This window comes from Micropterus dolomieu, linkage group LG22, assembly GCF_021292245.1.
Source record: "Micropterus dolomieu isolate WLL.071019.BEF.003 ecotype Adirondacks linkage group LG22, ASM2129224v1, whole genome shotgun sequence".
Lineage (NCBI taxonomy): Eukaryota > Metazoa > Chordata > Actinopteri > Centrarchiformes > Centrarchidae > Micropterus > Micropterus dolomieu.
In genome coordinates this window covers 24,134,653-24,145,335 of record NC_060171.1, presented here as the reverse complement: position 1 = coordinate 24,145,335, position 10,683 = coordinate 24,134,653, and positions in this window count along the sequence as shown.

The window sequence follows — 10,683 nt, the reverse complement described above, 5'->3', positions numbered from 1 at the left end:
TTTTATTTGAAGGTGTTTTGGTCAAGATGTGATACATGCTGCTGTACCTTTTAATGTATAGGAATTTATTTTTGTAATGTACACAAAATTAAAGTTTTTAAGTTGTCTGTATGTGTATGTGTTGATGTCTGTATGTCGGAAGCTCCGTCTTAAACCTGACTCTTATCCAGTTTTAATCCACACTTTTACATTACATTTTTAAATCATTTTATTTAACTTAAGTTTTTAACTTAAGTTTTATGTGGGTTAAAGATTTTAGTCATCCGACATGGATTTTAAGCTAGATGACCGTAAAAACACTATCAACGCTACTGACCATAACAAAGCTCCGGTGACTAGCGTTATGCTAGCCGAGATAACTCTGCCCCTTGAGGACTGCACACTCCTTAAGAAAGCAAACAAAAAGATTGCTGACCTTAGGGAAGACATCTGACGACTTTCAGAGGAACTCAAAGAGAAAGATTCCCTGCTGACTGGCTTTATGGATGTGGCTTCAGTACAAGCCGAACAGATTGTTTCTCTTAGCGCAACTGCTAACATCCAGGACAGCGTGCTATGGGACCCCTCTACCCTTCCAAGGCTTTCCTCCTGCTCGACTCCGAAGCATCAGTCAACCTGGGCTGAAGTGGTGGTCCGTGGCTGCAAGAGAGGCTCGGACGGGGCTGCCTGTCCTCCGCACATCGGCCTCTCCAACCGCTATGCAGCCTTGTCTAACGACACTCCGGTCCATCCAGCGGATGCACCTGCGGAGTCTCACTGATACGGATCCCTTTTGGTGGACAGTGCCTGCCGACACTGTTGCATCTCCTCCACCGGCTATATCTCCTGCACTGGCGGCAAACAGTGATCGGCTGGGCCGTCATCCCAATCAAAAACTTCCATTTCCCGACGTTGGATCCTGAAGGAGGCTGTGCTCAGACGCTCCGGAGGCCGTCTCTACCCTGCACCGTCGGGTAGCCCTTCTCTCAGGTCTGTTACTGCTACTCCAACACAACACTCGGCAGCTCACACACTCCATCCTCAGTCCGCACGCAGTGTGGAAGTAGATTCTGCTCAGTCCTGCTCTGGAACCCCACAACCAGCATCTCCTCATCCCCTTTTCTCCCCAACCACACTAATAATTGGTGACTCCATAACCAGAAACATCCGTTTCTTTAACGCTACCACTCGCTGCTTCCCCGGTGCCACCACGGCTGACATTTTAAAAAAACTCCAGGACCCAATGCCGTAGCTCCCGTCCTCCATCACAAGAGTGAAAGTCCATGTGGGAACAAATGACACAGCTCTTCAGCAGTCTGAGCTGACAAAATCAGATTTTAACCGTCTTTTTAACTTTTTCGCAGTGTGGAAAGTCCGTTTTTATCTCTGGTCCCATTCCCACAGTTGGTTCAGTAGACTCCTTGGCCTCCACAACTGGCTCCAGTCCGCCTGCAGGGCTCACGGTGTGTGTTATGTTGACTTCAATATTTTCTGGCAAAGATTGTCTCTTTTTAAGACAGACGGACTTCACCCAAACAAACTCAGAAATGTCTGCTTACATACAGCATGTGGTGCGGTCTTCCACACATGACTTACATGAATGACTAATCATTCATGCAGCACACCTGGATACACCACCGGTCACTGAACATAACTCTGCCTCACTGCCACAAACAACTGTCTCCTCCTGCTGGCATGTAAAGCCGTCTGCTCCCAGCGCTGTTCCAAAGACTTCTATTCCTGTCATCATCACGCATAGACCAGTAAACCGAAATGTACACATCCCACACAGAAATCATAGTCATCTTATAAGGGTTAGGACAACTGCACCAACTCCAGCACCCAAAACAAACTCATTTAAAATGGCTCTGTTCAATGTGAGATCACTGTCAAGTAAGACTTTTATCTTAAATTATTTTATCTTGTCTGCAAATCTAGATTTTATGTTTTTAACTGAATCATGGTTGCAAATGAATGACTGTAGCCAGCTAGCTGAACTGTGTCCGCCTCAGTATGATTGTTTTAGTCAACCGAGGGTCAGTGGTCGTGGTGGTGGGCTAGTGAGCGTGTATAAGAAAAGTACGCTGTGATGAATTTAACTCCTTTGAAGTTCTCACTCTTAAACTTGGAAGGCTGCAACCTATCATATTTGTTATAATTTATCACCCCCCAAAACCGCCTTTTATCAGAACTTCCTGAATTTTTATCTACTCTGGTTTTAAATTATGACTTTGTGGCGATTTTAATATTCATGTTGATGACCCCACCAATATTAATGCAATTGACTTTTTAAATACCATGGCCACTTCTTTTAACTTCAAACAACATGTCAAAGGGTAAACACATAACTGTGGTCATACACTGGACTTGGTTTTTACCCTGGGTGTCAGCATTTCCTCTGTGGAATTAGTGGACATGACCATATCTGACCACAGATGTATTGTTTTTAGCTGCTATTCGCCTGTTACTCATGCCGCCTCACCAAGCTACGTGTGTTCTTGCATCTTTAATGAACAAAGTGTTTCAGAGTTTTGCACATTCTTTCAGAGCCAAAGCCAACACCTGTCTGATTCCAACACCAACAATCTGGTCGATCACTTCAATCATATCTGCTTGTTGTCATTAAATATTACTGCTCCTCTAAAGGTTAGGCCTACGTCTAAAGCTAGTAAGCAACCCTGGATAAATGACAGCATTCGCAGCCTATAAAGGGAATGCAGGAAAGCAGAGCACAGATGGAAAAAATCCAGTCTCCAAGTCCATTACCTCAGTCTGAAGGATTTATTAATTAACTACAATAACATGGTTAAGGATGCGAGAACACACTATTTTTTTGAACTCATTACTACACATAAACACAATCCCAGGTTTCTGTTTAAGACTGTGGATCAGCTGGTAAACCCAACCCCTCCTTGTGCCTCAGCTGGAAGAAATGATGACTCTGAATTGTTTTTATCTTATTTTACCAATAAGGTGGTGTCAATCAGAGCCTCTATTACCCCCGCGGCCTCTTACTCAGAGGTCCCTCACCAGCAACAACAGAGTTTTAACCAGTTTTATCCCATCGACTTGTCTAAGCTTTTAAAAACAGTATCACTAATGAGAGTGTCCTCCAGCCCACTTGATGTAATACCTACAAAGTTTTTACTGAAAGTAATGGATTCTGTTGGGCCCCATTTGATCTCTGTTTTCAACAGCTCCCTATCTACTGGTTGTGTCCCTGATTATTTTAAAACATCTTGCGTGAACCCACTTTTAAAGAAACCTGGTTAAGATCCCTCCCTCCCACATAATTTTAGACCAATTTCAAAACTGCCTTTTATTGCAAAGATTTTAGAAAGAATTGTGTCCAAACAGCTGCTCACTGTACTGGATAATAACAAATTATTTGAAAAGTTTCAATCTGGTTTCAGGAAGTACCACAGCACTGAGACTGCCCTGCTTAAAGTCACCAATGACTTTTTAATGTCTGCTGATGAAGGTATGTGCTCAGTCCTGGTACTCCTGGACTTTAGCACTGCTTTTGACACCATTGATTACAACATCATGTTAGACAGACTGAGGCACTGGGTGGGGATCTCTGGTACTGCCCTAGAATGGTTTTCATCCTACCTGTCAAATAGGAAGTTTTGCGTGTCTGTAAACAACTATGTCTCTTCGTTCTGTCCAGTTAAATATGGTGTTCCTCAGGGGTCGGTTGTTGTGAATTATTTTGGAGCATTATAGCCTAAATTGTTATCATTAATTACTGCGAGCAATGGAGGTCTACATTGTCATCATTTAAAGTGTTATTTTATAGTGTAAAGTTAGGATCACAGTGTGAAAACTCTATAGTTCTGAGTGTGTGTGCTCCTTTCTGTATCTAACTGCCCAGGCTCAGCAGTAGCACATGTGTGTGTGTGAGCAAGTTCGTGTGCTTTGGGAGAAAAGGGAGGGAGCACAGTAAGATAGCATCAAAAACACTTGCAAAGGAAAATATAGACGCAGATTTTGTAAAAATTGTATTACAAAACATACATCAATATAGTCCATCACAGTAAGAATGTCCTGTTTCTAGCACAGAGCACAAACAACACCAGTTTATTCCACAAAGTCAGTTTATGGAAGAAATGGCATGATCAAGCGGAGTGCCTGCAAAGGACACAGAGAGGAGGAGCAGGCAGTCAGGGAATTTCCCAGATTCAGGTGCAGTGGGAAAGAGAGCCAAGAGATGATGTGAAGCCAAGAAACAGAGCTATAAAAGGAGGTCCAGAAGGAGGTGAAAGTCAGTCGTTACATGGTTTTCATGTCGACTCGGGTCTTTGTTCTGGTAACAGAATGGGGCTCTATTTTGCACCGATCTCTGACACACTCCGGTGGAACTTTTGTGTTCTAATTGGTGTCTGTTTTTGTTGATAATAAAAATGTTGGTAAAGGTTCAAGCTTTCTTATCTGGCCCAAGTCTTGAATTTTTACACGACATTACGGTCTTAGGACCCATTTTGTTTTCCTTGTATCTGCTTCCCCTTGGACATATTATCCATAAACATGGTATTTCTTTTCATATTTATGCTGATGACACACAAATGTACTTGCCCGTCAGATCCACAGACCCTGGAATGCTGAGTTCACTTAACAACTGCCTTTGTGATGTTAAAAAATGGATGTCAAATAATTTCCTCCAGCTAAACTCAGACAAAACAGAAATCCTGGTCATTGGGTCCCAGCAGATGGCAAAACAATAACAACAAATACTGCCATCTGCTGGTTTGCTAGTAAATCACATTAAGCCTGTTGCAAAGAACCTTGGTGTTTGGTTTGATATTAATTAAAATTTTGAGCAGCACACCACAAAGCTTGTTCAATCATGTTTTTATCAACTTAGAAATATAGCAAAAATTTGATCTATGTTAACTTTTAAGGACACCGAGACCATTTTACATGCCTTCATCTCATCATGCCTGGATTATTGCAACAGCCTTTTCACTTGTTTAACCCAAAAATCTATTGATCGACTCCAGACTGTCCAGAACTCAGCTGCCAGGCTTTTAACCAGAACAAAGAAATATGACCACATTACTCCTATTTTAGCTTCATTACACTGGCTCCCAGTATGTTTTAAAATTGACTTTAAAATTTTATTGATCACTTTTAAAGCTCTTCATGGCCTCTCGCCTTGTTATATTTCTGACCTTTTAGTCCCATACGCACCAGCACGTACCTTGAGATCCTCGGGAAGAGGTCTGTTGTCTCTTCCAGAGTCTCGACAGAAAACTAAAGGGGACAGAGCGTTTGCTGTCAGGGCCCCAAGGCTCTGGAACAGCCTGCCCGAGTAAATCAGGTCAGCTGAGTCAGTGAACTCTTTTAAGTCCCTTCTTAAAACATACTTTTATAGGAGAGCCTTTCCCGATTTTATTTCACTTTATTTTATCCATTTTATTTTATTCTATTTTACTTATTTTATATTTATCTTCAACGTGTATTTTAGTCTTTTCAATGTTTTCTTGCTTTTATCTTGTATTGTTTTTGTATTATTGTCTTTTGGGTATTATTGTCTTTACACTTGTTAAACCACTTTGTAACTTGTTTTTGAAAAGTGCTCTACTAATAAAGATTATTATTATTATATTATTATTATGTGTTGTAAAATACATTTTTACTGATTTTTATTAATATGCTAAAAGGGCATTTTGCAAGGTATTTTTAATGCATTAATAATGCATTATTCTCATACTGAATGGTTTCATAAAGCAGCTTCCCAAGATATTAATAGTGGCTCTTGGAGTATACTAGTAATAAATTACTAATAAGCTGAAATGCTAATAAAAATGTTCAGGGAACACATTAATGTGAAGTTTAAAATATATTTAAACTGTTCTTCAAGTATAGCACTAAAGGGTATTTTAAGTTAAATTCAAAGAACTGTAGTTCAATTACAGTAAAGGTACTTAAAGTAGGTCCATTTTAACACAACTAAGAATATTAAAATATATTGCAATTATCTTAAAGTTGACTTTCTAAAATGACTTTACATACTTTAAGTTGTTCCAAAATAACACATTTAATATACACTTAAATTACAATTAAAATGTGAAAAGTGCATCCAAAAAAAGTGCTACTTAAGTATATTTATTTTTCACCTGGGGTGGCAAAGCTATAAATAAATTTTTACATAACTATCCCATTTATTTATGTAATTTAATAATAATAATAATAATAATAATAATAATGTTTATGTAACTAGGAAGTCACATTGAGGTTAAAACCTCTTTTACAAGTGAGACCTAGTCAAGACAGGGTCAGATAGCAGGATTTAACAGATAAACAGGCAACAATGAGAACCAATCACAACAACATCATTAAGTACAACAGAAAGACACAGCACAACAAATCTCAACAACAACATTAGGTATAACATAATACCCTACCTAGTACTGTTCACAAAGAAACAACAATATTAGGGCATATATTTTTTAAGGAATTAAGTGGTTATAGAATTGGCAAAGCAGCTACATTTAAGTTTGAGCTTGGCCTGCACATCATTCCAAGATCAAGGTCCATAATAGAACAGGCTTAACTTTCCAGCCTCTGTTCTGATAGCAGGCGCTTTGAACTGTACCCAGTTATATGACCTGAGATTATGACTGCTTTGTAAAGTTAAAAATGCCTTGTTTAAATAAATTGGAAGTTTACTTAACATTATCTGATATAATTAAAAAGTACCAATGTTCAAGCCTGCGCAAGGGAAGGGATGACCATCTTACCAGTCTGTATAATATACAATGATGTAAAACTAGAGTTAGTGACATATCTGGGAGATGAATGATAAAAGCGGTCAAGTTTGGACAAGATAGACAGAGAGGCAAACCGTGTCCCCATAATCTGTAACAGAAATAGGCCAGCACCTAAGCGTTTTCATGAAGCCATGGAGAAACAGGACTTTAACCTATACAGAAAACCCAATGTGAATTTTAATTTCTTTGCAACATAATCAACATGGTATTTAAAATTTAGGTTTTTGTCCAACCAAACTCCCAGATATTTGTAATTATCAACAGACTGGTTACAGACTCCATCCAGGGTTGTGATGGACAGGGGTGGTACCTTTGTTCACTCAGTGGCAAAAATCATAACTTTAGTTTTGTGTGAATTTAAAAGCAACTTCAAATCTGATAGAGCATGTTGCAGGGTATCAAAATCTGCCTGCAGAATTGAAAAGTGCCCTCTGTTGTGAGAGCACAGGAGTACAGAACTGTGTCATCTGCATACAGATGATACTCACAGAATTTATACTAATCACAAATATTATTAATCTAAAAAGTTGAAAAAGTAAGGGTCCCAAAACTGATCCTTGTGGAACATCCTTTGTAACAAGGACTGGATTGGACATTTAGCTGCTTTGCATCCAATGCCAGCTCTCAGCAGGGAATTAACAAGTAATGGATGGTCCACAGTATCAAAAGCCTTCGTATGGTCTATGAACAAAGATACACAGGTAAATTTGTTATCTATAGCCTCTTTGAAGTCATCCATGACTTTTAAACTGGCGGTTACTGTACTATGCCCTAACAGGAAACCGGATTGCATTTCATTAAAAATGTTATGCGAGTCCAAATGTGATTTAAGTGTGATTTTTGAAAGACCAAACCATTTTTATTACCTTAGAATGAGACATTTCTACATAACCGCGGGCACCCCCTTCCATGGACGTCGCCACGTTGCATCATCATGTTTCTACAGTAGCTGAAAACGGATAAACAGCGCTACTTCTGGTAGAATTCAGACAGTGCATACACCCATCACTATGTTGAATACGTCTGTTAGAAGAAGAAGTAGTAGTAATAATATACTGCAAGGTCAGCAGATAAGTTTTGCATCAGAGAAATATTTTCAACTATTAGATCGTGGATGAGAATATAAGCCATAATATTGAAATATTGAAACAGAAATGCTGTTTGGTTAGCTTGGTTGGTAAAGCACAGGGCCCATTACCCTGGGGTTGGTGGTTGTAACCCACCTAGTGACAGTTTTTTTTTTCTCTCTTCAACAAACGGATTCTGCAGCGAATGTTTCTGACATTAGAGCATGTGCTGCACTGTTTTTGCTTCAGTGTTTGATCCACATCCATCAATCTAAGGACGCTTTTGCAATTCCCCAGTATCTCCAGGCAGAGGATATTTAGGGGAATCACGTTTTCTGCCGGCTCTTTCAAAGGTGTGTCAAACAGGCTACAGACTCTTTTATTGTTGTTCAGAATTTTTAAAAGCTCCAATACTGCATTGCAGTAAACAAGCTTCTCGCGCTTTTATTTTGTAGGAAAAACCACTAAAGAGGAAGGGATTATGTGAATAACTGTTGCTGTCATGACTGAGATCTATTTCAGCACTGCTATCAAAAACTCATCATTTATTTATTTATTTATATTTTTTGCTGCTATCAAAGCACTATAATCTTGGGCCAGATAATATTGATGGTGGGCAGTTTTGGCAATGGTCCATAATCACAGAGAGAATTAATTTGTTTCCCTTGTCAATGTTTGTATAAACTTTAATTAATGTATGGTTTATAATGGACTGTGGTGCAGAAACAGTGCTTCACACTCTTGGCTTACATTTTCCATGTTGTCTGTCAGTTGCCAAGTCACAATAACACGTGGTTTTACTGAATAATTAAGTAAATATAATTTCTTAATAAAACTTAAATAAAAGAACCCTCATTTCTTGACTGGCTACTCTCTGCTGTCTCAGAAGAGTCACCTTTTGTGCTGTGTCAGACACCGTAGCTGTCCTATACTCTTTGAAAGGTTAGGGGGCAGTGGTAGACTGGATGGATGGTTGCAATTCACAACCTCACCACTGGATGCCACTAAATCTTACACACTGAACCTTTAAGTTGATTAACAGAAAAATTACAAATATTAATTTTCATAATCAATCACAAATTTATCAAGCGAAAAGGTGAGGGCTTCCTGCTTTTCTCTGTTTTATATAATTGTAAATTGTATATCTTTGGACAAACAAGGTAGCTATATGAAGATGTATACTATAGTTCTGGTAACATGTGATGACTATTTTGTCATTTTATACACAATTAAACCATTAATTCAAAAAGTAATTGATAGTCAGTCAATGATGAAAATAGTCCTAAGAAAATTTCTCCTAATAGCTTTACAGATGTTTTTCTTGTAATGTGGATGGCAAGAGTGTCTCTGGGCGTCACATGACCTGACTCCCATTTGTCCTTGTGCCTGAAGTCCCTTCTTCCGCTCAAGATCGGCAATAATTCCTCTGTACGCCCCTACATATCACTGACACCACTTGGAAACTAGGCCAGAGTAACTTCAAATGTTTGCCTTGGCAGCCCGGCTTTCTGTGGTATTGGTAAAGAGAACCGATGGATGCATTCCGTCACTCTGCATCGCCAAGTTCTGGTAAGAATGTGGAGTGGCTCTTTTTCATTTCTGCGTGACCAGGCAGCCCTCTCATCATAGTCCACAGATCAGGCTGTGTCGATCATGTTTTGGCGGTGATGCAGGAGCAGAAGCAGGTGAGCTGATGATGAGAGGAGTGGCACACTTTACTGAGTAATAAGCCCGGCCCAACTCCTCCCAATTCATGTAATTGAGTGATATGCTTGTCTACACCACAATGATTGTTGTCAATAGTCTCTATATCTCATAGGCTGACTCACCATCCCCAGTTGTACACCCGATTAATCAAGGACAGGCTGATTGAACAGAAGGGCTGAACGATCGGGTGGAGAATGTAATTGCAATTTCTCTGCCAGATATCGCAATTACAATTCAATTTGTGATTTAAACAAAAAGTTTAGTTAAAGTTCAATAGTCACTGTGTAATAGATAAAACACATCAGGAGCATTACAACATGGAACACCATCAAAACTGTGATGTGGCACCTTTTACAGACTCCTGATTGTATAGCAACGATAAACACAGTTAAAACAGACAAAAAAATAAACAATTTGACTCCATAGCCTAGTTAACCATGGTAGAAGCACAAAAATCAAGGACAGCCCAACAAATTCACAAAATCTGAACAAGTCAGCAAAATCAGGCAGGCAAAACTTTTTTACTCTGAAATGCTTGTTCACAGACAGCTGTTATTGGTAGTAGAAGCACACAAAATGGCAAACTAACACCACGTCAACAACGTGGGGCAGGCTAAACTGTCTCTAACAGGACACTCAGCTGTAATCAAATTAATATATCTTCTTACTTGTTTGTCATGAATGTGTTGTAAAAGAAATCACCGAACAGGGCTTAATATAACTCATGCAGCCTTTTGTCCCTCAAGCTGATCAATCACATATAACACTCCTGTCTCTGAAGAGGTATAATTAGGCAGAATAATTGTAAACACATGTGCAGATGGACAAGGTTATGTAGGACAGATAAAACCATCTAATGAGGTCGCTTCTGCTTCCAGTTGTTCATATAGTGTTCTTACCTTGTCATTCCTGATTAGATTACTTAATTAATTAGTCATTAACAAGTCTTTTTCCATTTATCTGAGGTGGAGTAGGTTATACCGCTTTGTAGCCTTGACTTGATCTTTTACTTGTTATAACAACGTGTAATTGTTTCTTTTTATAATAACATACAAACGTGTTTTATGGAGAAAAGGTTTGTGACAACAATTAACTGATCTGTTTTTTTGTTGTTGTTTTAGTAATTGACGCTCCTCCCCCACCTTTGTAGGTTTGCA